The 18,730-nt window shown below is 44.2% G+C and overlaps 1 protein-coding gene and 1 long non-coding RNA gene across 9 annotated transcripts in view; one reads left to right on the forward strand and one right to left on the reverse strand.

Annotated features, from left to right (window-relative positions):
- ZFPM1 (zinc finger protein, FOG family member 1) overlaps positions 1-18,730 on the reverse strand; it is a 312,656-nt gene that overhangs the window by 153,258 nt on the left and 140,668 nt on the right. The window lies entirely within an intron of this gene.
- Positions 11,231-18,730, forward strand: part of LOC137538448 (uncharacterized) — a 35,970-nt gene continuing 28,470 nt past the window's right edge. For both annotated transcript variants that reach the window (XR_011024793.1, XR_011024792.1), the window contains exons 1-2: positions 11,231-11,323; positions 12,876-13,092. This is a non-coding gene — a long non-coding RNA (uncharacterized lncRNA). The remainder of the gene's footprint in view (positions 11,324-12,875; positions 13,093-18,730) is intronic.

Below are 18,730 nucleotides of genomic sequence, written 5' to 3' on the forward strand. Positions count from 1 at the left end.
AAGGCTCGTACACAAGCCATACTAAAGGCAACGATGGGTCTGTTGTCACCTCCCGCTGGGCAGGTTTTCAGCAGACAGTACAGCGTGTGTACAGTCTGTCGGCGGACTGATAAGGCTGTTACTGAACGATCTGCTGAAAACCCGCCCAGCGGGAGGACGACGGACCCATCTTTGCCTATAGTACGGCGTGTGTACAAGCCTTAAAGAGACATTGAAGCGGAAAAAAAAATATTATATAATGAATTGGTTGTGTACTATGAATAATTACTAGAGGATTAGCAGCAAAGAAAATGTTCTCATATTTTTATTTTCAGGTATATAGTGTTTTTTCTAACATTGCATCATTCTCTAATATGTGCAGATTACACAACACTCTGCATTCAAAATGATTCTTTCAGAGCAGTCTGTGAACTAATGACCTCTCATCTGGCAGAGAAAAAGAAAACAGTTGAGATAATAAAAGTCAGAAGACAGCCCTCTCCACGACTTTTGAAAGTCGTAGAGCTTAATGGCTTTTTTGCATAGAGATAACAACTAGAGTTTCTCAACTCTTCCTGTACTGGAAACAATTAGACTGATCTATCTAATCTTAATGTTTTATTTCTTAGCTGTACTACACATACAAATCATAATATCATAATTTTTTTTTCGCTTCAGTGTCTCTTTAAGGGCTTATGTCCACAGTGGTGCCAAGTCCGTTTCTGAATTGGAGGAGGCACCTGTGCTGCTGCTGTGTGTGTGCTGCAGTTGTGGCTTCTGGCAATCACCGATGGGTCGCCGGAGAGATACGTAGAGGGCGCACTTCTTTGCGCAGACTGGCCGAAGTTACGGGACCCGGTACCAAAGAGGGAGAAGATGGAGGACGGCGGCGTGGGATCGATCCTTGAGCATGGGGCTGGAGGAAGCCCCAGGTATGTATTAAAAAACTTTTATTTTAGCTGAGCTCTGGTTTCCTTTAAGGACCAGAGCCTTTTTTCATTATGCCGTTTATGATCACTGCGATTGTCTCACAGTGATCACCCAGAAGGGAGCCAATAAAACTGGCTCCTTGCCGATTGGCAGAAGCTTGGCTGTCACATGACAGCTGAATCGGCAGACACAGCGAGCAGTGATTGGCTTAGCACTGCGGAAAAGAATCCACACCGCAGAGATGGAGAGCTGCAATTTTGCCTCAGATTCTTACACGTCTTCCCAAGCTGGTTAATCTAAGGGAAAAAAATTGCTTACATTCATCCTCCAGTATAGGAAAATAACCAATATAAATGAATGCAGCCCCAATACCAGAATGTATAAATATCCTGTGATCTCCTGATTGCCAGGACGCAGAATGCGGTAATAAGTGTATCCCTCCAGCCGTCAGGCTTATCTCACAGGAGATCTGCAGAGTGCTCATAAAGCGCATAGAACTGGATTTAGTTCTTATCTGTAAAGAGACCAAAACTGGGGCTTAACCTAGTGTAGACAGCGAGTCTCGCCTGGCATACGTGCGAATTATGAGCCTTTCCCTGCTTGTTGAATAAACAAGTCATTACTAGGACTATAAAAAGATCACTTGCACCCTAAACAGAGCTATAGAAAGATCAATTCAAACTTAAAATGATAAATCTATGAGGGCTGGGACCTGCAGCAGCTGTGTCCGCTTTGGAATCGCCAGCCATTCCAAGAAGGCTAGGCTGATGAAAGTCAGTGGAGGTGATTCCACAGGAGCAATCACAGGTCCCGCAGCATTTTTAGAGCAATTGCGATACAACACAAAAATTTTACTGATTTTGCAGCTTTTTACTAACAATATCACTAGTATTCAATTTAAGATCACATCAGAATCGCTAAAAATCATGCCAAAATGGCTACAAAAGCTCTTTTGATTCAAATTTCTAATGGGTCCCAGCTAAGTAGTGGCGGGATACTGCACTGATTAAGGGCACTTTGACATGGGAGACCAGAGTGGCCTATTGAGCGCTTTGAGTCAAACAGGAGAAAAGCACTATACGAATGTTCGAATTATTATTATTATTAGGACCTCTTCTACACTTTGTTACAGCTGTTACCTGTCTACTGAACTTGCTCCAAAAATCATTTAGGCCTGACATAACTGCATGCTAAGTGCAGCACTGGAACTGCTTGTCAGCTGTGTTCCTTTCAGCCATAAGGCTGGGTGACCACTTGCATTTGCAAATCCCTCTTAACCCTCCTGGCGGTAACCCCGAGCTACACTCGGGGCAGCAGCCGCAGAGGATTTCTCTGCCCCGGGAGGGATTTTTAGAATAAAAGTTTTTTAGCCTTTGTAGCTAGCATTTCGCTAGCTACCATTGTACCCCAAGTCCCTCCGTTCTTTATTGATCGCCCCCGATATACGTACACCCCCCTGGATCCTGCGATGGCGCAGTCTCTCCAATTAGCTCCAGGCTTCGCTATGGGGAGAATCGGGATTGCGCATGACGTCAGACGTCATGTTCGATCACTGAAGCTCATTGGGGAGGCTGAGCCTCTCGCGGGATCGCGGCTAGGTAATGTATAGTGGAGGCAATCGGGGGGGATCAGAAGGGTGCGGGGGGACAATGGTAGCTAGCCTAGTGCTAGCTACGAAGGATAAATCAACTTAAATTCAAAAAATCCCTCCTGCGGACGCAGCCTCAGAAACTGCGTACCGTCAGGAGGGTTAAAACGCTTAGAGCGATTTTGTTACCTAAAAGTGAAACAATTTAGAGGGAAAGTGATTTGGGATCTGCTTTCCCTTATCAAATCGCTCTGAAAATGCTGCAAATCGCAATCATTCCTGTGGGATCACTTCCATTAACGGGGCGCTCTAGTTGGCCATAGACCTAAGGAATGTTCTCGATTGCTCCACAAAATATATAGACAGGTGCCCCCTAAGCTTGAGGAGCTGCTGCGTTTAATGCTGTCACTACACTGACTCTATGCCAGGTACACACCATGCAATTTCCCATCAGATAGATGCATCAAAATAGATTATTTCTGACAGGTCAGATCTGATTTCTCTTTTTTCTATCTATTTCTGATTACTTTTATACAAAATCGATCAGAAAATGATCAGAAAACAGATCTGACCTTTTGGAAATAATCAATTCCACCAGATGCATGTTGTGTACCAGGCATTAGACCTGCTGGCAAATATTTCTCAAGCAGATATAGGCAGCTGGATAGCAGTTTGGTTAGGAGCTTTGCATCTCTGAGGTCACAGGTTTATCACCAAGGACATTATCTGCTGCATAAACTTTATATCCTCTTCCTCCAGTCACTCTAGTTACCTCAAAGCCCATAAACACTCCTGTAGACTAACTGACCTGTTCCTATTTAGCACTAGAAGGCAGTAGAAGGAATGTTTCCACTACAGTAGAAAATTGACTTTTTTGTCCATTTTACAGCATCAGAAAACTGAGAACACATAACACATAATATTTCATAAATAGGATCAGTTGTATTTTTTTTGCGGAAAGCATTCTTGAGCTTTCCGCAATTTTTCTTGTCTGAAAATCTGACTTTAGCCAACAGTCAAATTTTCCAAGGAGTGATTACGGGGAACGGGGGGGGGGGGGGGGGGGGGGGGGGGGGCATGGGGGCAAACAAGAACAGGAACGGACAATGAACAGAGGTATGGGGATTTAGGGCTTTTTCACACTACAGGCAGCGGTTAAAAGGCTAAAACGCTGCGTTTTGGCTGCTGGCATTTTTAAGGCGTTTAACGCCAATACATTAGTATCAATTGAAATGAGAAACGCCGCGGTCAGCCCTAAAAAAGCTCCTGGGAGCGTTGAAACGCAACGCTCCAAAACGCAGCGTTAGATGTGAAAGGTAAAATGAAAGTCTATGGAGCGCCGGAAGTGTCCAAACTGACACAAAGTCTGCAACATGTTGCCGCATGATCCGTGCCTGCCGCAAAGTTTCAGTAGCGCAGTGCGAATGTGCAGACCAACAGGAATCCAAGTGATGTACTTCCTGACCAGCACGGTTGCACAGGGTCATATGAAGACCGGCTGCTGCGATGTAGTTGCTTGCATCACTACTAATTGGTGTAAAACAGGCCTTAAACAAACCTAAACTAAAGTCAAAATAAACATATACACATCATACTTACCTCCAGTGTAGTCTACTCATCAATCTCTTTCTCCGCTCCTGCATCCGGTTTGTCCACTGTGATCACTGGAATTCTCTGTCCTCCATTTTGAAAATGGCCATTACCCCATAACAGCTTTCGGGTCAGCACACTGTTAAACTGTAATATTGCCCACTTGAGCCATAGGGAAACATGGACATCACCTTGCACATCAGTTGTCCTTTCAGTTATAACTGACAGCAACTGATATATTTCAGTTCTGACAAAATCTAAACAGAACTGGAAGAGGTCGTTGTTAGAAGAAAATGGTGAGCTTCTGACAGGAACTGATGAAGAGGTAATATTCATTTGCAGGCACATCACATCTTTATTATAAATAATTTGGCTCGGTTCAGGTTCCCTTTAACCACCTGAGCGGTCTGGACGAGCTCAGCTCGTCCAACACCGCCGGAGGCTGCCGCTCAGGCCCTGCTGGGCCGATTTTCATCAAATAAAAAGCAGCACACGCAGCCGGCACTTTGCCAGCCGCGTGTGCTGCCTGATCGCCGCCGCTCTGCGGCGATCCGCCGCGAGCAGCGGCGAAAGAGGGTCCCCCCAGCCGCCTGAGCCCAGCGTAGCCGGAACAAAAAGTTCCGGCCAGCGCTAAGGGCTGGATCGGAGGCGGCTGACGTCAGGACGTCGGCTGACGTCGATGACGTCACTCCGCTCGTCGCTATGGCGACGATATAAGCAAAACAAGGAAGGCCGCTCATTGCGGCCTTCCTTGTTTATTCTGGGCGCCGGAGGCGATCGGAAGATCGCCTCCGGAGCGCCCTCTAGTGGGCTTTCATGCAGCCAACTTTCAGTTGGCTGCATGAAATAGTTTTTTTTTTATTTAAAAAAAACCCTCCCGCAGCCACCCTGGCGATTTAATCAGAACGCCAGGGTGGTTAAGCTTGTAAAACTTCTAGCAATGTATACAGCACACCTGGAGTGGAATTCTTTTTCTTTAGCGACATTGGAATTTCAGAAACAAGCAGATCTCCCAACACATTTCAATGTCTGCAGAATTAATGGACTGAAGCAAGGGAAGACTGCGATTAAATAGTGCTTTGCCCCAGAGCCACCTATATAAATCCATAACAGTTAGCATGAAGAATCAGACTGTATACATGAAAGCAGAATTCAGCAGTAGGCAGAACTCATGTTAAACATTTTAACTCATGTTAAAGGACAGGTCCAAGGAAAATAAAAAAAACAAGATCTACTTTCTCCTCCAGCCCCTGGCAGCCGATATGTCCCTCACCACAGCCCCAGCGTTCCGGTGTCCCCTCCGTTGCAGATGTCGACCTCGCCATGTCAGCATCTCTCCCAACTGCACAGAACGCTCCCAGCCACTGCAGCACGAGCGAGCGCGCACTCGCAACGGAGGGGACCCCGGAGCTGTGGTGAGTGACATATCGAGGAAGCCCCGGGTAAGTAGATCTTGTTTCTATATTTTCCTCGGATGTGTCCTTTAAGGGGGATGCACTATACAGTACAATGGCCTCAATTCAATAAGCTTATCTCCTGTCTTTTTTCTATAGTTATCACCATGGTGATTCAGGAAACATTTTACCTCAGGCAAACCTAAAGTTAACTCTTCAATCCTTAAAATAACTCCAGCATTCTAAAGTTAAAGACAGGCTGTTAATTAACTGCATGTGAAAATAACTACAGAGGAGCTAACTTAACTACAGAGGAGGTAACTTAAGGAATGAAGAGATAAGATAACTCTCTCACTGTGTCGTATCAAGTTTACTCTTGCCTTATCTCCAGCATGATCTTAGTGAATTGAGGCCAATGTTTTTAAAAGACAGACCATAGGAACGCACAAGCATTGTTCTCACAGCTTTCTACTGCATCGTGCAGCAATAACGGCCCATACTCACGGGCAACCAAACCTGCATGTCGCTAGCACACGGGAGCGTGTGCGCGACAGTTCGGCGCCACATCCCTCCGCATACACACTGCGGAAGAGGGACTAGTGGCGCGACGGAAGCTGTCGCCGACGTTCCTCCTCCCCGCCGGAAACTCAGTGCGCCGGCTATGTGGTTGCTGTCGCTAGTCCGCATACACATGATCAGTTCAATCGCCTGGCGACATCAGCGACGAGCGACGGTTCGGGGTGCGCGCCCGTGCAACGCCTCATACTCATGGGCGACCTGTCGCCGCAACACGCGCGCACAGCGTGTTGCGGTGACAATTGTAGCCCGTGAGTATGGGCCATTAGAAGCTAGAGGCAAAGACAGCTCAATCGACATTACACATCATTTCAGCCCACGTAGCGTCTAATATAATGTGTTACAAAAGATAATCTATTTTTAAGAGAATAATTTACCTGCCACGCTCTTTTGGTTTTTTTTGGGAGCACTGACAAGTATGTGACTTTCAAAACAAAAAGTGTATTGAATAAGGGCCAATATGTCAAAAACTACATGAATGAATAATGCAGAACAAATGTCTGGCTAAGTATGTCAAACTATATCCATGATAAAAGTATATACTGTGATAGAGTGTTAGTTACTGTGGTGACAGACTGACATGGATGGCACACTGATCTCTGTAAGGCACAGCAGAATATGCCAGCAGCATATAAATTAATACAATAAATAAATCCACTATTATACCTACATTTTGCCTCTTACTTTGTTTTTCCACTGGGAACTTTTTGCTGGCCCTCCTCTCATCCTTCCCCTTTGCACACGTCCAGCAGGGGCTCCACCACACGTGTGAATGACAACACCTGACATAGGAGGTGCTCACGTATATCAATAAAAGCAAGAGAGGTATTTCGCCACGCCCCATCCAAACTCCCCCCCCCCCCCCAAATTATATCCCCATCTGCCATTTACCGGTGATAATCTCTAAAATTATTAATGACACCAGAGCGATGGCGTATCCATAGCAACCAATAGGAAAGGTCAGGAGAAGTTTATCTTATCAGGATAGAAAAGGGTTACTAATTAGAGAACGCTGCAGCTCGCCGTTAGGGCAAGACCGACATTATCAGCCGCGCACAGGAGAGGCGGAACACAATCCATCTCCGGGGGCTTCCCAGAGATGTATAGGGGGGGATAGGCAGGGGTGATATGATGAGACGGAAGATGGGATAAGGTTATTCCTGAACAAATGTGCTCCTGTCTTGCAACTCAGTCATTCTGTCTGATTCATAACACTCTATCCAATAAAAGTTTCATATCTCTGACGTATTCCACCATGATGGCAGAGAACACTGAGCCATTCACAACAGTCTCTGTCCAGGGGAAGTTTACACTCCAATTGTCTGAGTCACACACATGCATTATTATTACTGCGATGGAATATTTCTTATTCCTAGAGTGCAAACAGCCTGCATAGTGCTGTACAAAACAGACAATAGTTGTGAATTAAATATAATAGTGAGCTAATGTAAAACAGGTTGATCTAGAGAAGGGATAGGGTTTAGATGAGTACTATAGAATCCTCAGACAGGTCATGTGACCCTAAATCATTAGGTAGGTCGGGGCTGGGCTGGGGGGTGTTGGGGGGGGGGGGGGGGGTTGTGGAGGCTAGAAAAGCCCTCCTACTAAAAATCGGAGTATAATTTGCCTTTTTAAAAAAGAAGGTAGTTGCAACAATTCAGCTTTGTAAGTGACTGTTTTCCCATGATGCATCACTCCTGAATATGCAAATTGTCTCTATATGCCCCTGAAAGCCAGGAACACATCCAGAACCACTGCTGTATAGCAAGCAAGAGAGCCTTTTAGCCACTTTGGCCTTATTCCCACTTGGGGCACTTAAAAAAAATAAATACCGTAATTTTTATTGAATTTTCCCAATAACATTGAACAAACAGAATATGGAATGTATAGGACTTGGGGCACTTTCAGCCAGCGTATCGCGCTTTGCTGCACAAGTAATCCTATGGGATTACTCACACTACGGCAATTGCAGCACGTTTATGATTTCCGACAGTCACAAACGTGCAGCATGTACCATTTTCTCAGCAGCTGCGCCACAATTCTTATTTACCGGAATGAGAATTGCAAAAGGCAATTGCGCTGTAGAGAAGTCAGTATGATCACTTTTACCTCTACAGGTCACTCATGTCCTTCCCTGATAACTCCATGTGACCAAATGTTAGTTTTTATAACTGCAAGGACAGGAATTGTGGAAAATGTTCCAGCAACAAAAGCAGCAGTAGACTTGTAAGGGAAGAAGTACCCCTGAAGCATAAAATTATTTAAAAAAAAAAAATTAAAATGGGAAGGAACAAAGCTAACCTCATCCATTGACCATATTTTTTGGATACCATATTGATCTGGAAAAGCGGGATATAACTAGTGAAACGCGTCGTCCTCATGTATCTCAAATTATATTACAAAAGTGTTTGTATATACATTGTTGCGAATATTCTGCATTTACCCACATGTGAATTCAGAAGAGGAAACACAATTTTTGCAGCAACAATCAGATGGCGCTAAGTCTATAGCCGGATTCGGATACGTCTCACATCACAGCCGTGCCAGCATCGCGTCATGCAAGACACATGCCATACACAGTGGAAACCGGCCCTTACCTGTTAAGTTTAACTATTTGATACTTCAGAGTAGCCTCCTCCCTCACAGTGCACCACAGTTCCATGTATGCAGAGATCACATTTACAGGAAGACTATTACCTAAATTTCTTTTTGGAGCGAGACCCAAAACTACTATCCGTGTGAAGACGGGTTTCCTCAGAAGCCCATAACCATGGTTGCTGGATACTACTAAATACGGGGCTCCTGTTCTCTCTGTATTTGGATGTGCCTTTGCCCTACCTGTACCACCCTCAGAGTAGCCAGTAGTTCATCCCTAATTAAAAAAATAAATGGAATCAATGCTAGGAGATTTATGTCAATGGAGAGCCCACCCAGTCTCTGCCTCTCTGTAGCTCTGCATAAGGAAAAGCCGGCTGTTCTTGTAGATGAATTTCTGTTAAACAAGCTGAAAAGCGTAACAAAGGCTATGCTATTGATTCAGGACATGTCAATTCTTTGATTAAACAAGTTGATATTGTTTAGGTAAAAGGTGTTTGAACAACGCACACATACTAGAATTCCAATGTTGGAAACGCCAATGTGCTTGTGAAAGGTGCGACTTTTAGAACATTCAGATCCAAAGAGATCAATTAAAGCATTAAAAAAAACCATAAACTATTACCTGTATGGAAATCAGTAGACAGGAGCATTCATTCTACCTATACACATAAACAAGACATGGGCCTCAACCCTAAACTCTCTAAACTCTATTCTACAACTTATCAGGGTTAAAATGTTACCACATATGTCTCTTGTAGATTTGCTAAGACTTTCCCAAGTTTGATCATAATTTTGAAAATTACTTCTTTATGTTGGATTGAGTTTGTCCCTACCCATTTTTTATGTGACGTGCACCCTAGCTTTAAGACACACCAAAATGAATTCTACAACTCGTCCTGGTTAAAATAATACCACACATGCCTCATTTAGTAACAAACTGGTGGTGCAGTCTCCACAAATACACTGGACAGATATATCCGTCCAGTTAGGCTTAAGTGGTTAAATACTATTCTACTGTACTATGAAAACTTGCCTAAACTTAGGATTTAACTGGTACAATCTGTAAAAGAAATAAAGGATGCAAAATGCCATCAATAACGTCTGGGTGATAATTAAGACTTTATGTCGCTCCCTCATACACAAAAAGTGTTCCAAACTCCCATTTTCAAAGTAGCCAAGTATGTTGTACTATTCCAATACAGGTAGAAATTGATGTACAATGTTGAGGACTAGTCCGATTCGGACCTTAATAGGTCCTTTACGAAGTTTTGTTATATGTGCCCCTCGATGCCCGTGCATTAAAATATCTCACCTGTCTACTTTAGAAACTTTTGGTCCCAGAGCCTTCTGTCATGCTGCCCCTACGTTTTGGAACTCCTTACCTCAACAGATCAGGACAGCCCCATCCCTGGACGTGTTTAAATCCAGACTGAAAACCCACCTGTTCAGTCTGGCATTTGCAGAAATATAACTTTTGTTGTGTGAATACTTCATCCTACTAATTACTGAATCTGAGAGCCTAAGCGCTTTGAGTCCTATGGGAGAAAAGCGCTATAGAAATGTTATTGTATTGTATTGCATTACTGCCATACATTGTCTAGCTGTGCTTCTCCCATGGCATTTAGCACTGGCGTGTGTGTAATGGTCACAAATACACCTCGTGCTATACACCGTCAGCACGCGGGACAAGAATGTGAAAGCACATCTGGAAACTTGGTGGCAGCGGACAGGTGAGATATTTTAATGAACGGGCATTGGGGGCCTGCTGTGTATGGGCAGGCAATAGATCTCTGGGCCAGTGCACACCAAAAACCTGTAGCAGATCTGCAAAACGCTAGAGATTTTTCTAAACATGCCTAGCGTTTTTTGGAGCGTTGTTGTGTAGCAGATTACAAATATTGCTACGGTAAAAGCTGTTACTGAACAGCTTCTGTAACAAAAACGCTTGGAAAACCGATCTGATCTAGTGTTTTTCAGAGCTGTTTTCCACGTTCCTACACTTTAACATTGAGGCAGAAATGCCTCAGAAATCTAAAAAATGCTGCAGCCCCCGAGTTTGCGTTTGAGGGGAAAACGAACCGCTCTAGTGTGCACCATCCCATTCACTTTCATTATCCAAGCGGTTTTCCCCCTGCAAGTGTTTTAAAAAACGCTCCAGAACCACTCTGGTGTGCATCAGCCCTCTCTCTGACCTAATTCCATCAGAGAGAGAGAGAGAGAGCTGTCTCATGGTCGATCTGCCCATACATCCATAGATATATGGGCACCTTTTAAAGAAAACCTGAACTGAAAATTTAAAGTCAAAATAAGCATACACAAGTCATACTTACCTTCCATGTAGTCTACTCCTCAGTGTCTTTCTCCTGTCCCGCGTCCTGTTTGTTCACTGGGATGAGGGGAATTTTCCGTCCTCCATTTTTAAAATGGCCAATTACCCCTTAACAGCTTTCTGGTCAGCACACAGTTAAACTGTAACTTCGCCCACTTGAGCCATAGGGAAACATGGACATTACGTGGTATATCAGTTTTCCTCTCAGCTATAACTGACAGCAACTGACATTTTACTGACAGCAACTGATATATTTCAGATCTGACAAAATATTGTCAGAACTGAAAGGGATTATTGTCAGAAGAAAATGGTGAGCTTCTGAGAGGAGCTGATGGCAAGGTAACTATGTAATGTTCATTTGAAGTTACCTCATGTGTTTATTTTAAATATTTTTCCTCAGTACAGGTTCTCTTTAAGTGCCAGAAGTGTGTAAGTCACCATGCCTGCAAAGGGGAGCAGAGTGAATCATACAAACATCTGTTTACAGTGCAGGAAGTTTAGACTTGCTGGTAATGTCCCCTCTCTTAGCTTCCATACACACTTTATAATGTTGCCACCCAAAATGATCAAACGAGAAGTTTCAGCTGAGGAGCACTTCATATATGCTGGGCTCTGAGAAGCTGCTTGAATTGTCCTATGTAGATGTTGGAAGAAAAACAGGAGCATCCCCACAACATCTGGATATAAAACAATCATCCAGCATGGTGGCGCAGTGGCTAGTACTCTTGCCTTGCAGTGCTGAGTCCCCAGTTCCAACCCCAGCCAGGAAAGTTTTATGTTCTCTGATGAGTTTGTAGGTTCTCCCTGTGCCTGCGTGAGGTTCCTCCAGGCATTCCCGTTTTCTCTCACATCCCAAAAACATACAGATAAGTTAATTGGCTTCCCCGTATATGGGCCCTAGACTATGACGGACATACAATAACAATAATATTTATATAGCGCTTTTCTCCCTGGGGACTCAAAGCGCTGTGACCCTGCATTGTGCAGTCTCAATAGGACTACAGTAGGGGTTAGATTATAAGTGTTCCCCATCATTGAAGCTCACGCCTCTTTATTTTGGCGCTGGATGATTCTGATGGAGGTTACAGATAATCTCAGAACTTGGAATTTTGGCACTGTACTCCATTTGGCATTTGTTTTTTTAACTTTTCGGGTCTGGTGTTAGGTGATTGGATGAGGCAATTGATAAGACATAGACAGGGAAAAAAGAAAAAAAAAGAAATTACATTGGAAGTATTGTAGGTAGAAAAAAACAAAGTCTTGTAAAAGTAATACCTTTTAATGGCTAACTGATAAAGTTAAATAATGCAAGCTTTCTGGGATCTAGTCCCCTTCTTCAGGCATATTTCTAGATGTTAGTAAAACACTGATGCAGGGAAATAGCAAACATGAAGATGGCAGTTGTACTGGTTGCTGTTTAGCAGTTAGATGTCAGGTGATCAGCAGACTGGAGCCAGTGAGCTTATGCAAGCAAACATGAAATTGGAAGTATTGCTAAGACATGAGGAAGCAAAACTAATTATCATTTGTGCCAGCAGTCACATAGCACCACAGTACACTGAGAACTTCAGCACTGAAATTAACAGTTCTAGGCCATCAGAGCAAGGCCGCGGATACATCCTAAAGTTGTCAGCATTAACTTCAGAACAATCTCTGGGGAAAAGCACAGGGCCAATCACACGAGTAGAGAGATGAGGAAATCCTGGATGTTGAACAAAAACTGCCTGACCTGCAGGGCGAATTAGTATTTATTTTAGAACACTGAATTAGAAAATGACATGTGGAGCAATGATGTACAGCACATCATATCCATTTTTTGAATGAATACTGGGGTTCTCAGGTCAGGGCATCCACAAATGAGAATAATCGCCGCACATATTCCTCTCTGCAGACACAGGACTCTTTCACTGTACGGCCTTCCAGAGAAGGTGTGCGTTGCCTTCGACCGAGACCGCAATCGAGAAGAGAGACGGCGAGAGACAAAGAGAAAAGAGACACGCTGACGGAGCAGGAAGATAGCAGAGGGGAAAAAATAGAGATAAGGAAGAGAAAGAAAGCAGCTAAGAAAGGAGGGAGCCTCGGAGAGGGGAGATAGAGGAGAGACAGAGGTAGGAAGCCTGAGAAAAAACAGCTCCTCTGATATCTGGCAGATTGGTTTCAGACGAAAACGCGCTGTGTGCCAAGACTCTATCCCGTGTAAAACTGGCGTGCACTCACTTAACATTCATCACTGCTTGAACTCTGAAACTTTATCAGCTTCCCAAGCATGGCGCCATCTCCAGGCTCGGCCATTCTCAACTCTCTGATAAAGCCGATAACAGTCTGATAGATTACAGGAGATTGTTGCACTTCACGGGACACAATTACTAATACTAATAGTGAGCCCACGCTCTGGAGCATGGGAGGAGGAGGGGGGGTGGGTCAGGGCGGAAAGAAGGCACTGGACAGGAGAGAGATTATGCAGGGGCATCTAATGCATAAAAGGTACATACACAAAAAAAAACCCCATAACTTATAAAGTCATAAAAAATGAGAACCATGTGCGACGTCACGCAAGAGACAGAGAGACTGATGGAACTTTTCACAGTGAGGGAGAACAAGATATGGCTTGATGTAAATCTATACAGAGTTACAGATTGCCCAGCAACCTCATGGTGAACCAGATCTCCCAGGAGTGTGTAATGGGCTGAAAGATATCAAAAAGCCTTACTAAAATGCCATGCAAAGCAGAAGTTTACATTGCATTTTAGTAAGAAGGCTTTTTGGTCCTTTGTAGTCCCTTACACACTCCTGGGAGATCTGGTTCACCAAGAGCTTGCTGGGCAATCTGTAACTCTGTATAGATTTACATCAAGCCATTTCTTGTTCTCCCTCACTGTGAAAAGTTCCATCAGTCTCTCTGTCTCTTACGTGACGTCGCACATGGTTCTCATTTTTTAAGACTTTATAAGTAACGTTTTTCTGTAATTGATGGTTTCAATTCTTAGCCCATAGTTGCATTAATCCATGCCATGCACTGATGAGGATCAACCAATTAAAAAACAAACAGTCTGTATGAATGTTGGATTATTGTGGCTCTGTACAATTAAAGTGTAACTGTCAGGCATAAAATCAAAAATCAATTCTTTATTTTTATCTGGTAAACAAGTACCGTAATAAGGTAAAGGTAAGGTAAATAAAACTGTTTTTTTTTTTAATACTGGCTTAAAGGACTTACGAGGCCAAAAACAAAAGTGAAGTGGCCGCCGCTGCACAGTCCACATAGACGTGAGTGCGGCTGCGCAGCTCTAGGGCCTCCCCCCCGCCGATCCATGCTACATGCTGCCTCCTGTGCGTTGATCGGGGGGAGGCTCTAGAGCTGCAAAGCCGCACTCGCATCTATGCGGACTGCGCAGCCACGGCCAGCTCCGGCAGCCATATTAGGAGAGGCAGGAGAACCTGACCCAGGCTGTGGGGTCAGGAGCGGCACGGTGGGCAATTGCACTGCGGGGACCCGGTGGAACTGCACGGGCGGCGCAGATGGCGTCTTCCGTGCATTTAAACATGATGCAGGTACTTCCCTTTTTTTTTTTTTTGGCCTCGTAAATGTCCTTTAAGCATCCCTTTAACCAATAAAGAACTACCGTAAGTTTCCCACTTTTGAGTTCATTTACTAAGTTTGGTGTAATTTACCTTCTTTTTTTTATTAAACAATGGTGTTTATTGAATAATAAATGGTTACAGTACAAAGTATAAATGTACATGGTAGAGCAGATTGTACAGATCTACATACAGTTATCAAATAGGAGCAAGCAAGACCGTGTAACAATTTAGCAAAGGTGAGAGGTAAAGACATGCAAGGACATTAAGATATCAATGCCTATCACTTCAGTTTAATACAAAAAGTAGTTAGATGTGCGGATTGTTCACTTGAGATACTCGAAAAGATGTACTGGGATAACCTTTGTAATTTACCTTCTTAAAGGACTTACGAGGCCTGTTTGCTCAAAAAAAAAAAAAAAAAGTTAGATACCTGTGTCAGTTTGTGAGGCACGGAGGACGTCGTCCACGCCGGGCCCCCGCCGCTCAGTATCCCCCCGAACGTAACAGGCTGTTTCCTGTAGCATGGATCGGGGGGTTGGTCTTAGAGCTGCGCAGCCGCACTCGCGGCTAAGCGGACTGCACAGCCACGGCCAGCTCCGGCGGCCATCTTTGTGAAGGCTGGAGAGCCCGACCCGGGCGGTCGGGGGGCGTTCGGGGGGATACTGAGCGGCAGGGAGCCGGCGGAACGGCACGGAGGGCGCGGACAACGTCCTCCGTGCCTCACAAACTGACACAGGTATCTAACTTTTTTTTTTTTTGAGCAAACAGGCCTCGTAAGTCCTTTAAAACAGAAGGTTTTTGCAATAATTCAGCTTTAAGTGAGCAACTTGTTTCCCATGATGCATCACTACTGAATATGAAAATCATCTCTATGTCCCTGAAGCCAGGCTTGCATCCAGAGCTGCTGGTGTACAGCAAGCAGGGATGCTCTCTGGATTCATTTCGAATAGATTTAATTTTGAATTCAACCTGATAATTAGAGCACCTGAGCGGGTGGGTGAAGGAGGGTTAAACTTACCCAGCAGCCGCCTCCTTTAATTCGTCTCACGGCGCGTCAAGTCACTACCACGCTTCCTCCTTCAACCCGGAAGGAGGAAGTGTGGTAGTCACGTGAACGCGGCTTGGAACGGATAAAAAAAAAAAAAGGTGGCTGCTGGGTAACTTTAACCCCATCCACCCACCCGCTCAGGTGCTCTAATTATAAGGATGACTTCTGAATGAAATCCATTCGGAATTCATCCGGAGAGCATCCCCGATAGCAACCTATTGCTTATACATGTTACAGAGCCACAACAACCCCACATGCAGACAGTCTGTTTCTGACTTATTCCCCTATACTTTTTTCCTAGTGGTTCTGGGTCATCCCGAGCTGCTTGAATATTCTGTTGTTTCTAAGGTTGGAGAGTACTGAAGAACACAAGGGTTATGACCCATTGCAGCGCTTTCAGAAGCTCTGTGGGATAACCGACGATCGCTGGCGATTCCAAAAATTGCTATGCCAATGAAAGTGGATGGAGGTGAGCCCACTGCAGCAAAAGCAATTTTACCAAATCTCAATTTAACAATAAGTATAGGATCGCCGCAAAATATCACTTTTCAATAGTTCGCTTGCACTACCCAGAAATTATCAGCTTACCCAAAATCCCTTGCAGAACTTGGTAGTATCAAAAATTCTTCAAACACACACAGATAAGTTAATTGGCTCCCCCCAAATTGGGCCTAAACTATGATACACACACTACACGATACATCCTTATGCCTAATACACACGGTGATATTTTCTGGCAGATTTACTGCCAGATCGATTATTTCTAACATGTCCGATCTGATTTCCTATCGATTTTCCGATCACTCCTATTGAAAATCGTTTGGACATGTTGGAAATAATCGATCTGGCAGTAAATCTGCCAGAAAATCTTATTGTGTGTAGTAGGCATTGGATATTTAACTATGGTAAGGGTTAGATTGTGAGCCCTTTTGAGCATAGTTAAGTGACAAGTGAACAGCAAAGGTTGTTCTTCTTGAGACAACTGAAGAAGTTTGGCATGCCCCAGGAGCTGATGACAAGTTTCTACACGGCTACAATCGAGTCCATCCTCTGCTCCTCTATCATCGTATGGTACGCAGGTGCTACCGCAAGCGACAGGCACAAACTACAAAGGGTGATCAACGCTGCAGAAAGAATCATTGGGTCACCCCTGCCACCACTGGACCTCCTCCACGCAACCAGGCTTAGAACCAGGGCAAACAGGATCATGCAAGACCCTCACCACCCCGGCAGTCGCTACTTCATCCGCATGTGCTAAGGCCGCCGTTACAGAACTATTCCCACCAAAACCTCTAGGCACAGGAACTCTTTTTTCCCCCAAGCAGTGCTCCTTTTAAACTAGTGCCCCTGACGCTGCTTGTCCTCCCAGCAGGGCCCCCCGGTCACCCTGCAGTACTGCCACATAGGTCACTATAGCGCCACGCTTAACTTTATTCTTGTCCGTGTTTTATGCACCTGTTTTATGTACCTTTCTGTGCACAATGTCAGTTTGTTACACTGTTTGAATTGTCTGTCAATTTTGCACTATGCCCAATTGCCTGTGTGTACCACAAATAATTCTGGGTGTGGCACCTGCCGCACTTGGCGAAATAAACCCGATTCTGATTCTATATAGTCTGTACAGCGCTGACAAATGTTGGCGCTATATAAATACTAAATAATAATAATTAGATTATGACTATGGTAGGATTAGATTGTGAGCTCCTCTGAGGACAGTCAGTGACATGACTATGTACTCTGTAAAGTGCTGCCAAAGATGTCAGTCCTTTGTAAATACTATATAATAATAACTGAACCACAGTCAACCAGTGTATGGCTACCTTAATTGCGCTGGGAACATTAGAAAGTCAGCTTCTCTGCTGTTATCAGCTCTGCACAACCCTGTGGAAAATGGCAAAGCTATATAAATGACAATGGGAACAGTAACAGCGTGTGTGACTATTGTGGGAACATAAGACAAGCCTCCCTAGTGCAGAGACTGACAGGAATGATTCTGTGTTCTCTGTACATCAGATCTATACAAATATATAAAAATAATAGCGTCCGACTATGGTGGAGAGGCAGAATGCAAGTTCCTAATGAGATACAGAAGCTGTTGTCTGTAAAGCTCCATGGAATACATGTTTAAATGAATAATTAATAGCTTTTAAACACAAACCATTAAGCAAAATGTGTTAAAAACAAAACGTGCAATGCCTGAATTTCTTTTTGAACAAAGAAAAACAGGGAGAGAGAGAGGGAGAAAGAGGGGAGGGTAAGGAACGAAAAAAACAGCTGCATATTTCTTAATTTATTGTTAACATGTTATCAGAGGCTCCATGAATTATCAGAGTGGCTATTCTCTGTTCCTGGCATTTTGGTGGAGCGAGATAAGGTAAAAACAACAGCAGCACTGGAAGAGTGAGAACAGCGAGATAGATAACATTGATAGAACTCCAGCACCAAACAGCCCCCACGCTTATCTGAGCTTTTTATCTCTCCTTCCCCTCGGATTCCCCCCCCTCCCCCCCAAAGAGCCCCTGTCAGGAGTGGACTGCAGCTCTACAGCTGAACTTTACTCTACTGGTGATACCAAGGTGCAAATAACATGCCATGATCACCCTGTGATAAGTACAAGATTAATTGGAAGGGTGTTAGATAATAGCAGGTTTCCACACTTCCCCTGAACGCAGCTGCGTGTGACTGGTACACTGGAAAGACTTTGGCACGTGAGGGGTTAAAGAGTGCCACATCACCAGCCGTAAAGCCGATGCAGTCTGCCGGTATAAAATGTACAGGAGGGGAGGATTGAGGTTGTAGTGCTAATATAACGCGTCAGTATTTTTCCCCTGTGGGCATGCTGATCCTCATTGGGGAAGGCTGAGGTTGTAGTTGTTTGTGTCAAGTTTGTAATCTACACCACAGCGCTGAATAACATGCTGGCACTTTATGAATCAACAATAAAAATTAATGGCCCCCATAAAACTTTTTTTTTTTTTTTTTGAGTGGAACTTCTGCCAAAATGACCATGTTTAGTTTTGGGTCATTCGCTTTTGGTCAGGCTGGTAAATGCTGCCATCTGTGGTGGGGATATGAGCTGGCAGGGTGCATGGTGGGAACAATGCTCTCAGGCAGTG

Source organism: Hyperolius riggenbachi, chromosome 11, assembly GCF_040937935.1.
Source record: "Hyperolius riggenbachi isolate aHypRig1 chromosome 11, aHypRig1.pri, whole genome shotgun sequence".
In the NCBI taxonomy this organism is placed as follows: domain Eukaryota; kingdom Metazoa; phylum Chordata; class Amphibia; order Anura; family Hyperoliidae; genus Hyperolius; species Hyperolius riggenbachi.